This window comes from Oryctolagus cuniculus, chromosome 3 (assembly GCF_051225735.1).
Source record: "Oryctolagus cuniculus isolate XC-2025 breed Fujian yellow rabbit chromosome 3, ASM5122573v1, whole genome shotgun sequence".
In the NCBI taxonomy this organism is placed as follows: domain Eukaryota; kingdom Metazoa; phylum Chordata; class Mammalia; order Lagomorpha; family Leporidae; genus Oryctolagus; species Oryctolagus cuniculus.
The window spans coordinates 3,446,958-3,459,737 of NC_142869.1; positions in this window are offsets into that span (position 1 = coordinate 3,446,958).

Here is a 12,780-nt window from a genome sequence, read left to right on the forward strand (position 1 = left end):
GAAAGGTCTTCCTTTTCTGTTGGTTCACCCTCCAATGGCTGCTGCTGCTGGCGCACTGCGGCCAGCGCACCGCGCTGATCTGATGGCAGGAGCCAGGTGCTTCCTCCTGGTCTCCCATAGGGTGCAGGGCCCAAGCACTTGGGCCATCCTCCACTGCACTCCCGGGCCACAGCAGAGAGCTGGCCTGGAAGAGGGGCAACTGGGACAGAATCCGGCGCCCCGACCGGGACTAGAACCCGGTGTGCCGGCGCCACAGGTGGAAGATTAGCCTTTTGAGGCGCGGCGCCGGCCCAGACAAGGTAAGTGTAACAAGGTGTCTCAGAGAAGTTACCAAGCATTGCTGACGCCATAGTCTCTGTTAGCAGCAAGCGGCAACGCGCAGCCCACAGTCAAAGCGAGGCAGCGGGCTATTGACGGACCCATTTGTAAGCAACTGCACTCTGGTTCTTTTCATCATGACAAAGGACTCCAAGACAAAGACTCTGAAGACTCCCGCATCCCAGTCCCCGCAGCCGTGACTAAGTCGAGGCCTTGAGTGGGAGCCATGACCCCTGATTATCTGGGGCCTCCGGAGAATTGCCAGGATCCTCGGAAGAAGGGGATGGGGGGGTCAGCCTCAGAGGAGCAGACATGATGGTGGAAGCAGAGGCGGGAGTGACGGCTGAGGCCCTGAACCAAGGAGTGTGGGAGGCCCCGGGAGCCGGAAACCTCCAGGAATTGGAGCCTTGAGGAGGGAGGCACACGGATCTGCAACACCAAGACTTTAGGGCTGCGACCTCCGAGCCGTGCCAGGCCCAATCTGTGTTGTTTAAGCGGTCGTTGGTGACAGCAGACGTCGGAGGCGATGCACGTGGCAAGTGTTTGTTGATCGCCTACCAGCTGATGAGACCGCAGAGCCCCAGGGGTGTGGATGGGAACAAAAGAAACCAGGGGTAGAAGGTAAATAAGCAAACCAAACGTGAGCAAAGTGCCCCGTTAGTGAGCTTTTACAGAGGCCAGCCAATCGGCTGGAAGCTTCATGCGCACTGGATGGCTGGCAGGCGGTGACTTGCGCCCGGATGGTCAGGGAAGGCCACCTGGAGGAGGTGAACGTGGACCTCGGTGAGAAGTGCCCAGCCTTGCGAGGACCTGGCCGAAGAGCTCAGAAACAGGAAGCAGCAAGCGCAAAATTCCAGTGGCGAGACTAAGCTTGGTTTGCTTTAAGAAGGACAGACAGTGTCCCCGGGGAGAGAGGGGGCAGGGGTGGCGGTGGGGAGAGCCGAGAAGGCTGGGGCATGAAGGGCTGGACCCTGCCGAGGGGCAGCTTGGCGGGTCCACAGCGGCCACCTCCTCTTTGCAGCGTGGATGGCTGCAGAGGGCTAGGGTGGACACCGAGGAGGAGGGGCCGGGTCGTGACGATGCCGGCAGCCCAGGCGGAGACGGTGAGCGGGGGAGGAGCGGGAGAGGGGCTTCTGCTCCCGTCCTCGGCCAGGCCCTGGGCAGGGGCTGCGTCTTAGAGCAAGCAGTGCCGGTAACCTTTGCCAAGCGCTTGCGTCTGCTTTGATATTCCACTTAATTATCACAAGTGTCCGCAGAAAAATCACCACTTTGGGGGGCAGGCAATTGGCCGAGCGGTTCAGATGCCAGGGAGCCCCACTGGACTGCCCAGCGCCAGTCCTGGCCCCAGCCCCAGCCCTGGCCCCTGCTTCCAGCTGCTTCTTAATGCAGACCCTGGGAGGCCGTGGAGACGGAGCCAGCAGCTGGGTCCCTGCCACCCGTGTGGGAGACCAGGATTAAGTTCTTGGCTCCTGGCCTCGTCCCTGGCTCAGCCTCAGCCATTTCTGGCATTTGGGAAGTGAACCAGGGTGTAGGAGCTCTCTCCATTTCGGCCTCTCTCTCAAAAATAAAATAAAATCACCTTCTTCCGTGCTTTGTCCATCGGAGCAGCCCAGGGTGCACTTGTGGAGCGAATGAGGCGGGCATTAGGTGGGGTATCTGGATCCCGTTGGAGGCTGTGGCTCTGCCAGCCTGGATTCCAGAATGGTCATCAACACCTGTGACCACACAGTCACGGTCATCAACTCTGTGGCTTAAGCCACGAGTCGCCGCAGAGCTTTCCCATCCTTTGGGAATGACGTCACCTCAGAAGCCCGTGGGGCACGTGCGCTGCGTTGCGCTTCTCTTCTGCTGTCCCTGCTCTGGCCAGCAGTCATCTCGTCTCCCGACCAGCGGGGCTGGGACCCCCGTGAGCTCACTGCTCACAAAACAAGCGTATTTGCACCCGGAACCCTAAACCCGCACGGATTCCAGGAAACGACTGCTTTGGAGGCTAGAAGATGATGGAATACATAATGAGACATGCAGGGGAACGTTCTTGTCCCATAAACAGCTCCTTCCACTCAGTATCTCTATGGCAGCCGGTAGGCTTTGTGTTTGCTTGAATGCAGGAACTAATAAAAGCAAAATTCCTTCGTGCTACAGCAGAAGGGCTTGGTTTTCTGACAACACAATTCCTTGCAATCTGGTTAAGCCACTAAGGCATTGCACCATTTTCTTCCTCGCACGGTTAGATAGCAACACTGGGACATCCACACAACAGAGACTTCTAAGTGCCCTGCTTCCGGGAGCATTCATTCAAACATGAGGCAGAGCAGAGCTTCGGCTGGGCGGACGGCTCAGCGAGCAGCGTGCCTCTGGCTAACTGGGCTTGCTGCTCACCCCAAGACCTGCTCTCGCGCCTCTCCAGGCCACCCCGCCACGTCGCGCGCAGCCAGGAACTCCCGCAACACAGCTGCGGCCATCTCGGTCGCTGGCTGGCGCCTGGGTGCTTTGGGGTTCTAATTTGTTTGAATGTTAGCTGCAACGTGGTTTTGTATCTCAGGAAGGAAACAAACCAAGCAGAGCTGACGCTGTAGGGATGGGGGTCCGCTGGCTGCTGGCCGAGCTGAGCGTGTGGGCAGAGACGGCTTGTTCATCCTGGCTTCACCTCCAGACCCCTTCTCCCACCCGCAGAGTGGAGGACGTGTTTCATCCCCTCTGCTCTGTGCCCGGAGCAGGCGCTGACACCTCTCTTGGTAAGTGGGCAAGAAAGAAACAGCCCAGAAGCTTAGCAGTTCAAGGCAAAAGCCAGAGCTGGCTGTGGGGCTCTTAGCGGGGGGGGGGGGGGGGGGGGGGCCTGTGATGGTGGAAAGGTCAGCGGGAGGCAGAAACCATCGGCAGGCAGACAAGCAGGGCGTCCTTGGGGGAGAGTAGCCTGGATGTGACCTGCGTCAGGGCCAGGGGATGGAAAGAATTTTCTAGAAACGGCACTGACTTTCTAGAAGTGGCAGCTTTGGGGTCGGTGCGTGGGACTATGGGAAGCGAGCGAGGTCCTCAGAGGCAGGCTGTGAAGACGGACAGGAGCCCGAGTTGTGCGTCACTCCAGCCATGCTGGACGTGTAGGTCCCCGGCCTGTGCGCCGGCCGGGCCCCTGGACTCTCTAAGCTGCCTCAGACCTGGGGTGTGGCTTCAGGGGGATGTCGGGGTGCGGATTCAATCCTAGCCGTGGCGCTAGCTGGAGGCCGTAGGAGGCAAGAGGCTGTGGCGTGAGGGAGCGTGGGGAAAGTGGAGACACCAGGAGCAACACCGGGAGCCGTCAGTGTGTCCGCCAGGAGCCCTGGCTACGCTGGAGGGAAGAGAAGGCTCCTGGTCTAGGGACTGAGATGAATTTCGGAACTAAAGTCTCAGTCTAGGACAGAATTCCTGCTTCCACAGAAGTGGAATCCTGTGAAAAGTGCACTTCCCAAAAGGCAATGATGGGAGCCAGCGCCATGACTCACTAGGCTAATCCTCCACCTGTGGCGCCGGCATCCCATATGGGCGCCGGTTCTAGTCCCGGCTGCTCCTCTTCCAGTCCAGCTCTCTGCTGTGGCCCGGGAGGGCAGTGGAGGATGGCCCAAGTGCTTGGGCCCTGCACCTGCATGGGAGACCAGGAGAAGCACCTGGCTCCTGGCTTCGGATTGGCACAGTGCTGGCTGTAGCGGCGTTTTGGGGCGTGAACCAACGGCAGGAAGACCTTTCTCTCTGTCTCTCTCTCACTGTCTAACTCTGCCTGTCCAAAAAAAAAAAAAAAAAAGGCAACGATGAGGGCTCGTGTTTACATGCAAGGAACAAGAGATGGGGAGGTAATCTATGCCGGAGTGTGTGCACGTGTGCCGGCGTGGCAGGTCCTCCGAGGCCAGGTATCTGTGGTTTGGACATGAGCGGGCGTTTGTTCTTTTCAGCGCCTTAGCTGACCCCCCGGGGCCCTCCGGACTGCGGAGCCCTGGAGGAGTTAGTGGGGTCTAGAAAGGCCCTTAGGGGATGGGCCCTCCTCCCGCAGGGGTCAGCAGCCAGGGCTGCCCTCAGTTACCCCGGCAACCTGCAGAAGTCAGAGCAAACCAGAGTCACTGAAACGCTCTCCCGCTTCTGTCCGGCCGTTTGATGTTCCGACCAGAAGAAACTTCTGAAAGTGAGTGACAGCCAACCGAAGGAAACACGGACAATTCGGGTTACACAAAATTAAAGCTTTGTGTGGCAGAGGTCACCAGGATAGACTGACAATGCAAAGCGTAGAAAACATTTAAAAACCCCGCATATGGTAAGGGAATGATATCCGGAATGCACAAAGAATTCGAGAACTCAAAAACAAAACAGAACAAAATCAACCCAGTTACAAATCAGGCAAAGGACTTGAATCGACCACTCTCCAGAGAAGATGCATAAATGGCCGATAAGCACACGAAGAAACGTTTCACCTCCAAAACCGTTAAGGCAACAAAGTCAAAAACACAGTGAGATATCAAAAATCCCGAGAAAAGAAAGAAAATAAAAAGTGTTGGCAAGAATGATGGAAAAAACACAAAATTAACCACTGAAATGCTGTGATCCAGCAGTCACACCTCTGAGTATAGACGCAGACGATCTCGAAGCAGAGACTCCTACGGCAACGTTCGCTGCGGCGTTAGTCACAAAAGCGAACGTGGATGCGATTTGTAAGTGTCCGCTGATGGATAAACGCATAAACAAAGCAGGGTCTAACGGGACATCATTCCGCCTGAAAAAGGAAGTACATTCTGGCACCTGCTAGAACATGAATGAGCCTTGGCAGCAGTACGCCGAGTGAAATAAGCCAGACACAACAGAAAAAACGCTGTCTGATTCCACTTAAATGAGGACCCTAGGGAGCCCAGCGCAGAGACAGAGTGGAATGGTGGTTACCAGGGGCTGCGGGGAGTTAGGGTTTAATGGGGATGGAATTTAGCTTGGAAAGACGGAAATGTTATGGAGATGGATGGTGGTGATGGTTGCACAAAAATGTGACATATTTAACACTACCAAAATACACACCTAAATATGATCAAAATTGGAAATTGATGAGGCTGGCGCTGTGGCGTAGCAGATAAGGCCAGCGCCTGCAGCACCGGCATCCCGTATGGGCACCGGTTCGAGTCCCAGGTGCTCCACTGCTGATCCAACTCTCCACTAATGCACCTGGGAAAGCAGCAGAAGATGGCCTGAACACTTGGGCCCCTGCACCCCCATGGGGGACCTGGGGGAAGCTCCTGGCTCCTGGCTTTGGCCTGGCCCAGCCCTGGCTGTTGCAGCCATTTGGGAAATGGATCAGTGGATAGATGGAAGACCTCTCTCTCTCTCTCTCTCCCCCTCCCTTCCTCCCCCTCCCTCCCTCTCCCTCCCTGCCTCTCGCTCTCCCTGGAATCAGGAGCTGTGTGTTAGCACATGAGCAGGAAGCTGGAATGGGGGCTGTGTGTTAGCACATGAGCAGGAAGCTGGAATGGGGGCTGTGTGTTAGCACATGAGCAGGAAGCTGGAATTGCGGGCTGTGCATTAGCACATGAGCCGGAAGTGGGACCGGAGCCCGGGCATTCTGATGTGGGATGCACATCACTGTGACGAACGTCTGCTCACGTACGCTGGTTTTAAGGATGCTTTGGGCCACGCTTCTGAAAACCTGGCCTCACGCACAGCTACCGCGGCAGGCAGGTGGACGGCCTGCCTGTGAGAAAGCACTCTAGGCCGCTGGCAGAGTGGGCACCTCTGTGACTGCAGGGAGAGCCGGCAGGCCCAGGAGCTAACGTCCGTGTGAGCCTGCGAATAGCCCCGGCTTTCTGCATCGAGGTCTCAGGGGGGCAAGCACTGGTCTTGGGATGGAGCTGCATTCCGGGTGACCAGATGACCGACTGAGCAGTGACAAAATGGAACAAGGGTCCACCCATGTCCTGGTCAGGTGGTGCCTGTAAACCGCTCTGCTCACCGTCGACGCCTGGTTGCCTAAGTGAAATGACCATTGGCACACATAGCCACCCACTGATGGCCCTCGTGTGCCCACGGGGGTGGACCCTGTCCAGCAACGCAGGTGTGTGCCTCAGCCCAGGCTCCCTGGGCTTGGCCTGCACATTCCTTGGATGCAGAAAATCATGGCGTGGTGTGTTGGCATCACAGCCACCAAAGAAACATCTCTGCTTCTAAGAGAAGAGAGAAGTCACATTTCTGCAGTTGGGGCAAAGCTACCAAGGCAGCCAGGAGCTCCCAGAACACCCGCGGCAGTGGGTTCTGCTGTGGAGAGGAGCCTTCCATTGCAGCTGTAATTTTGTATCATTCATATTTGTTCAAACGAACCTGCACCCACCGCAAGGTAAAGCACTATGCGCTTCCAGATGCTGGCTGTGCACAGCCCCAGAGCACCCAGTGTGTAAAGAAGGCAGGCAGGGAGGGAGGGAAAGAGGGAGGGAGAGGGAGAGAGGGGGAGGGAGGGGGAGGGAGAGGGAGGGAAGGGAGGGGGAGGGAGGGGGAGGGAGGGAGGCGGGGAGGGAGAGGGATAGGGAGAGGGAGAGGAAGGGAGAGAGGGGGAAGGAGAGGGAGGGAAAGGAGGGGGAGAGGGGGGGAGGGAGAGGGAGAGGGAGAGGAAGGGAGGGGGAAAGGCAGAGGGAGAGGGAGGGAGGGAGAGGGAGGGAAGGGAGGGGGAGGGAGAGGGAGGGAAGGGAGGGGGAGGGATAGGGAGAGGGAGAAGAAGGGAGGGAGGCAGGGAGGGAGGCAGGGAGGGAGGGAGGGAAGAGTTTCGGGGAAGCTGAGTGAGTCCTGAGTCCACTACAGCTGGCAACCACTCGGGTCTGAGGCGCACGGGAGTCAGAGCCTCCGCTCGTTGCGACGTCAGCCCAGAGAAGAGCAGAAGCCAAAGATCTCTTCCCCAGGCAGGAGCCTAAGCGGAGACGCACTGCAGACCCGAGCAAGGCTTCCGATCCTTGCCCCAGGAAACCAAAAGCGCGGCTCAGTCCGTGAGCAGCGTCCCTGCGCAGGGCGCCCGCACGGACAGGGCACCGGGAGGAGCCGCCCCGTTGGGCAGTTTGAGGGTCTCGCGGGAAGCTGTGGGCCTCAGCTTTTGCTGTGGGTGTTGGAGATGGAGAGAGATGGCGGGGGCGAAGAGCGAGGGCCGGGCGTGGGAGAGGTCAGGGTGTAGGCGTGGGAGAGGTCAGGGTGTAGGGGTGCATTGATTCATCTGCCTGAAGGGGCTTCCTGGGGAGCAGAGGGTTCATTTCAGCTGCGGCTTCCAGGTTACAGTTGAGGGTCAGGCGGCCCCACGGGCTGGTGTCTGGTCAAGTTTGTCAAGGTGGGCGTGGAGGAACCAGCACACGGTGAGCCGGGAAGCAGAGTGAACAGCTGGGCGGCAGCTGAACCCAAATAATCCACCTGCTTGCGAGAATCATTCCCCAGGGACCCAAGGCCTCCCCCCCAATCCACTCGCAGATGCCCTGGATCAAGTCTGCAACCTCAGTCTGCCAACTTAACATAGAGACTGAGTCCTTGAGTGTGGGAAGACAAACTCGGTTTCGCCCATTTATCCCTCCCTCCCCTGGGTCCCCAAAACTCAGGTTCTTTTCACACACAACGTGCAAGCATCCAGCTCGGAAGTCCCCAAGTCCTGACTCAGCCCAACGCTAAGTTAGAAGTCCAGAGTATATAATCTCATCCGAGACTCAAAGCAAACTCTCAGCTGTGAACCTGCCCCACGCAGGCCAAGTTACTCACTTCAAGGTACAAAGGTGAGGCCAGAAGAGGATATCATTTCATCACAATCAGGAGAGATGAGGAAACAGAAGTGACCAGCCGGGCAAAACCAGCAGAGCACATGTTAAGTCCCCAACGCCGTTTGTCCAGCATCCACTCTGCTGGGCGCTGGCTCCCAATACTCGGGCAGCCACACCCCTGCAGCTTGGCTCCGCTTCTCAAGGGCTATGGTCTCACCTCTGCAGCCCCAGCACACGTGGCCCTGGTGGGGTCTCCCTGCCGTGACGCTGCCCGTGACCCGACCTTGGCCAGGGCCCCCAGCTCCTCTGAAACACCCTCTGGCATCTAGACGGAGGACTCTGCACCTCCGCCACGGTGCTGGTGCTTCCCCACGTGACGGAGCTGACGTCTGCGGCTGCCCCAGGCTGGCCTGCCACACTGCTCGCCGCCGTTCCTGGTGGGTGTCTTACGTTGCTGGCACTCCCACGACTGGGGGTTTCACTGCAGATCTACTCGCCCAGCTTCCTGAGGACGTCCGCTGGGGCTGGGGGTCTGGGGGCCCCTCCGATGCAGGTAGAATGTCCTTCAAAGCAGGCTGCGGCTGTGGCTGGAACGCCTGTCTCCAGACCTGCCGGCATCGCCCCCACCACAGCGTCCTGTGCTGCACGTGTGACCTTGTGCTTTCAAGTTCAAGGTAGCTGGAATCTTCCACCCAGAGCCAGCAGGGGAGGGGGCTGAGCCCCTAAGGAGAATCAGACTGTCTCCAAGAGACCCCCGCTATCTCCAGGAGCCCCAAGCCAATCAGCATACAGCCTGTGAAACCCCCCGTCCATGGGCACCCCCACAGATGACCCAGTGAAAAGTCAGCAACGCCTTTAAAGCCCAGGGCCCTTCCTGAAGATGCTCCACTGCCTGCCAAGCAGATGAGACTTCCCACTTGTTTGCAAACTGTTTCCTGGCTTCTTGTTTCTCTACCGAGCTGAGGAAAAACTCACGGCACTCGCTCCGGCAGCCACCCTGCCCCGCGACCGGTAACGCTTCCTGCATGTTGCTCCATGCGAGGGCTCCAGCCGGGCAGCACCGCCCTGCCTGGCTTCGCGGCTTTCCCAGGATTCCCTTGGAATCTCAGTGGAAGCTGCCGTGACCCACGATGCTTGTCTTCTTTTTTTTTTTTTAACTTTATTTATTTATTTGAAAGAGTTACAGACACACACACCCACACACACAGAAAGAGATCTTCCATCTGCTGGTTCACCCCCTAAATGACCACAACAGCCAAGGCTGGGCCAGGCCAAAGCCAGGAGCCTGGAGCTTCTTCCGGGTCTCCCATGTGGGTGCAGGGGCCCAAGCACTTGGGCCACCTTCCACTGCTTCCCCAGGCCATAGCAGGGAGCTGGATCGGAAGTGGAGCTGCCGGGACTCGAACCACCACCCACACAGGATGCCGTTGTCACAGATGAGGACTTAACCCTCTGAGCCACAGTGCCAGCCCCGACTCTTGCCTTCCGCAGACCAGGAAAGCCAGCAGGACGCGGATAAAGCTCAGGCTTCCTCCTGCAGGAGCCCACCCTGGAGCCTCCTCAGAAAGACCTTAGACCCTGCCTGGTCTTTGAAGCCGGAGTGCACCTGCAGGCCTCTGATGAGACAGTGATGGGCGGGTCCAAGGCAGGGAAATGGGAGCGCCTTCAGGGTCTTTCTCCTCTGGTTCTCCTTGACAGACTGGACTTCCCTCTTTAGAAGCAGCTTCTCTGTGGCATGTTCCTGTCCAAGCACACAGCTTCCCTTCACCCCGTCTCTGGCCACGCTGCAAACTTCCCGAGTGTTTCTGCTCTGTCTCCTTGGGCTCTTGCTTCTCACTGTACAGCTTGCTGCGAGCGACCGACCCCACCCGTGCTGCAGGCACCTGGCTGCCTCTCGATGTCCTCGGCCTGGTCTTTCCGTCCGGCCTCCCGCAGGGGATGCAGCAAGGGTCCCCGCCACCCTGTGCCCATGGCGGACTTCAGTCCAGTGCCCGGCGGGCTCCTCATTTCCACCACATTTCCGCCAGCACGCTGGCCCTCTGATCCCCACCAGGACGCCCCGTGACGCTCAGCCAGCCTCCTCCAAATTCTCCCAGAGGTTTCCAACAAACCAATCCCAAAGTCTCTGCCGCATCTTCACTAATAAGCCCACTTCTTGGCATCAATTTTCTGGATGAATTCACTTTTGCCACCTTAATTAAAACACGAGAGAGGAGCTGCGTGGGAAAGAAAGGGGTTATTTCCGCTCACAGCGTGGCAGTTACTGCTCAGGACTGGGAGGTCCCAGAGCCTGGGGTCTGGCGGGAGCTGGGCATGGCAGGTGCAGAGGAACCAACACATGTGAGCCAGGAAGCAGAGTGGACGGCCAGGAGGCCCTGAACTTACCTAACCCACCCTCTCGCAATTCCTACCCTCTGCTTCCCGTGACCCGAAGACCTCCCTCCAGACTCCCTGTCCCACGCGTGAATTAGACAAAGTCTCCCTGCGTAACCCATCAAGTCTTGAAGATCTTGCAGGAGCTTGGGGAGCACAAGTCTTGCTCCACCCACCGGGGGGGGGGGTAGAGGTAAGACGCCTGTGCCTGTGTCACGCACTGCTGTGCCTGCACTCACGTCCCAGCTCCGCCCTGCACCCGGGGGCAGCACCCGTGGCTCACGTAGTTGGGTCTCTGCCATCCACATAAGAGGCCTGAACTGAGTGTTTGGCTTCTGGTCCCAACCTGCCCAGCCCCAGCTCCTGAACGCATCTGGGGAGTGAATCAGCAGACTGGAATGTTCTCTCTCTCCCTCTCCTTCTTTTTCTCTGTCGCTGCCATTAAATAACTCACATTGTGAATTGATTAAAAGGTGAAGGTGTCATTTGACACCCCTGTGGGGAGGGAGGTTGAGGTCTGGCAGCTTGGTGGGGGCAGCGGCTGAACACCTCTCACCAGAGCTGTCGCCAGTCCTGGCAGCAAGGAGGGTTCTGGGTGCCCGTGCGGGAGGAAGTGAGGAGAGGCCACAGCCGCCCCCTCCTCCTTGGGGATGTAGCCCACAAAGCTCCTGGCAAAGATGGTGAGACGGCCAAGGCTGCCCTCGGCCAGGGCACGTCCACGGCCCCCAGGAGTACCTCCAGGGGCCACAGCTTGAGTGTCCCCCCACAAGGCTCCTGTAGGTGCTTACCCACCACTGGGAGGTGTTGGGAGGAGGGGCCAGGTATTGGGAGGTGGGGTCGGTATTGGGAGGCAGGGCCAGGTGTTGGGAGGTGGGGCTGGTATTGGGAGGTGGGGCCAGTATTGGGAGGCAGGGCAAGGTGTTGGGAGGCGGGGCTGGGTATTGGGAGGTGGGGCCAGTGTTGGGAGGCGGGGCCGATATTGGGAGGCGGGGCCAGATGGGGCTTTTCAGAGGCAGTCACGCCATGAGAGCTCGGCCCTCCCAGATGGACTCATCCATCCATGAGCTGCCTGGACAGTTGCTCTGCGTCCCCAGGAGCCGCCCTCTCCGTGCCGTGACCCAGCAGGGCTGGTGGTGCCCACCAGAGGCGGTGCCGACGGCTGTGCCCAACCATGAGCCAAACAAACAATTGGTTCTAAGCCAGCAGACTTGGGGATTCTGTGGATGTGCCAGAAAGTGGACCGAGAGCCAGGCTTCGGAGAACGGCTCCATCACAGGCAGGCGCGGTCACTCTGGGACCGGCCGGGTCCACCCAGACTCCTGCAGGGGCACAGCAGTGGGTGCAGCGCAGCCCAAGGCAGCTTCCGGTAGCCCCGGGGGGAACGGCCTGGGAGGAATCCAAAGAGACATGCTTCTCCAGGGGTCACGGAAGTGGCATCAAACCCTGAGAAATGTCCTCAGACATCAAAATAAGAAAATAAAAGCCCTCATGAGTACAAAAGGTTGCCAACACAGCTGACGTTCTTCCTTAAGATGCAGGGTTCTCCCAGCCCTCACTCGCTTTCTTATCCTTTTTTTTTTTTAAGATTTAGTTATTTATTTGAAAGGCAGAGAGACAGCGAGAGAGAGAGAGAGAGAGAGAGAGAGAGAGAGGGAGGTCTTTCATAAACTGATTCACTCCCTAAATGGTTGCAACAGCCAAAGCTGGGCCAATCCGAAGCCAGGAGCCAGAAGCTTCCTCTGGGTCTCCCACGTGGATGCAGAGACCCAAGCACTTGGGCCATCTTCTACTGCTTTCCCAGGCCACAGCAGAGAGCTGGATTGGAACTGGAGCTTCCGGGACTCGAACCAGTGCCCATATGGGATGCCGGCACTGCAGGCGGTGACTTAACCCACTGCACCACAGCACCAACCCCTCACTCACTTTCTTTGCTGTCGTTATTTTCTCCACCACTAAGGCAAAGACACCAAGTGTCTCCTTTATTTTTTGTAAGCGTTTTTATTTGTTTATTTGAGAGGCAGAGCTACAGAGAGGTGGGGGGAGGGAGAGAGAGAGAGAGAGAGAGAGAGAGAGAGGTCTTTGATCTGCTGGTTCACTGCCCAAATGGTTGCAATGGCCAGAGCTGGGCTGATCTGTAGCCAGGAGCTTCTTCCGGGTCTCCACGTGGGTGCAGGGGCCCAAGCACTTGGGCATCTTCTGCTGCTTTCCCAGGCCATGGAAGGGAGCTGGATGGGAAGAGAAGCAGCCGAGACTTGAACCAGCGCCCATGTGGGATGCAGGCACCGCAGGTAAGGCTTAGCCCACCACGCCGCAGGGTGTGTCTGTCGGAGAGTCCTGAGCTGACGGAGACGGCCGTGCAGCAGTT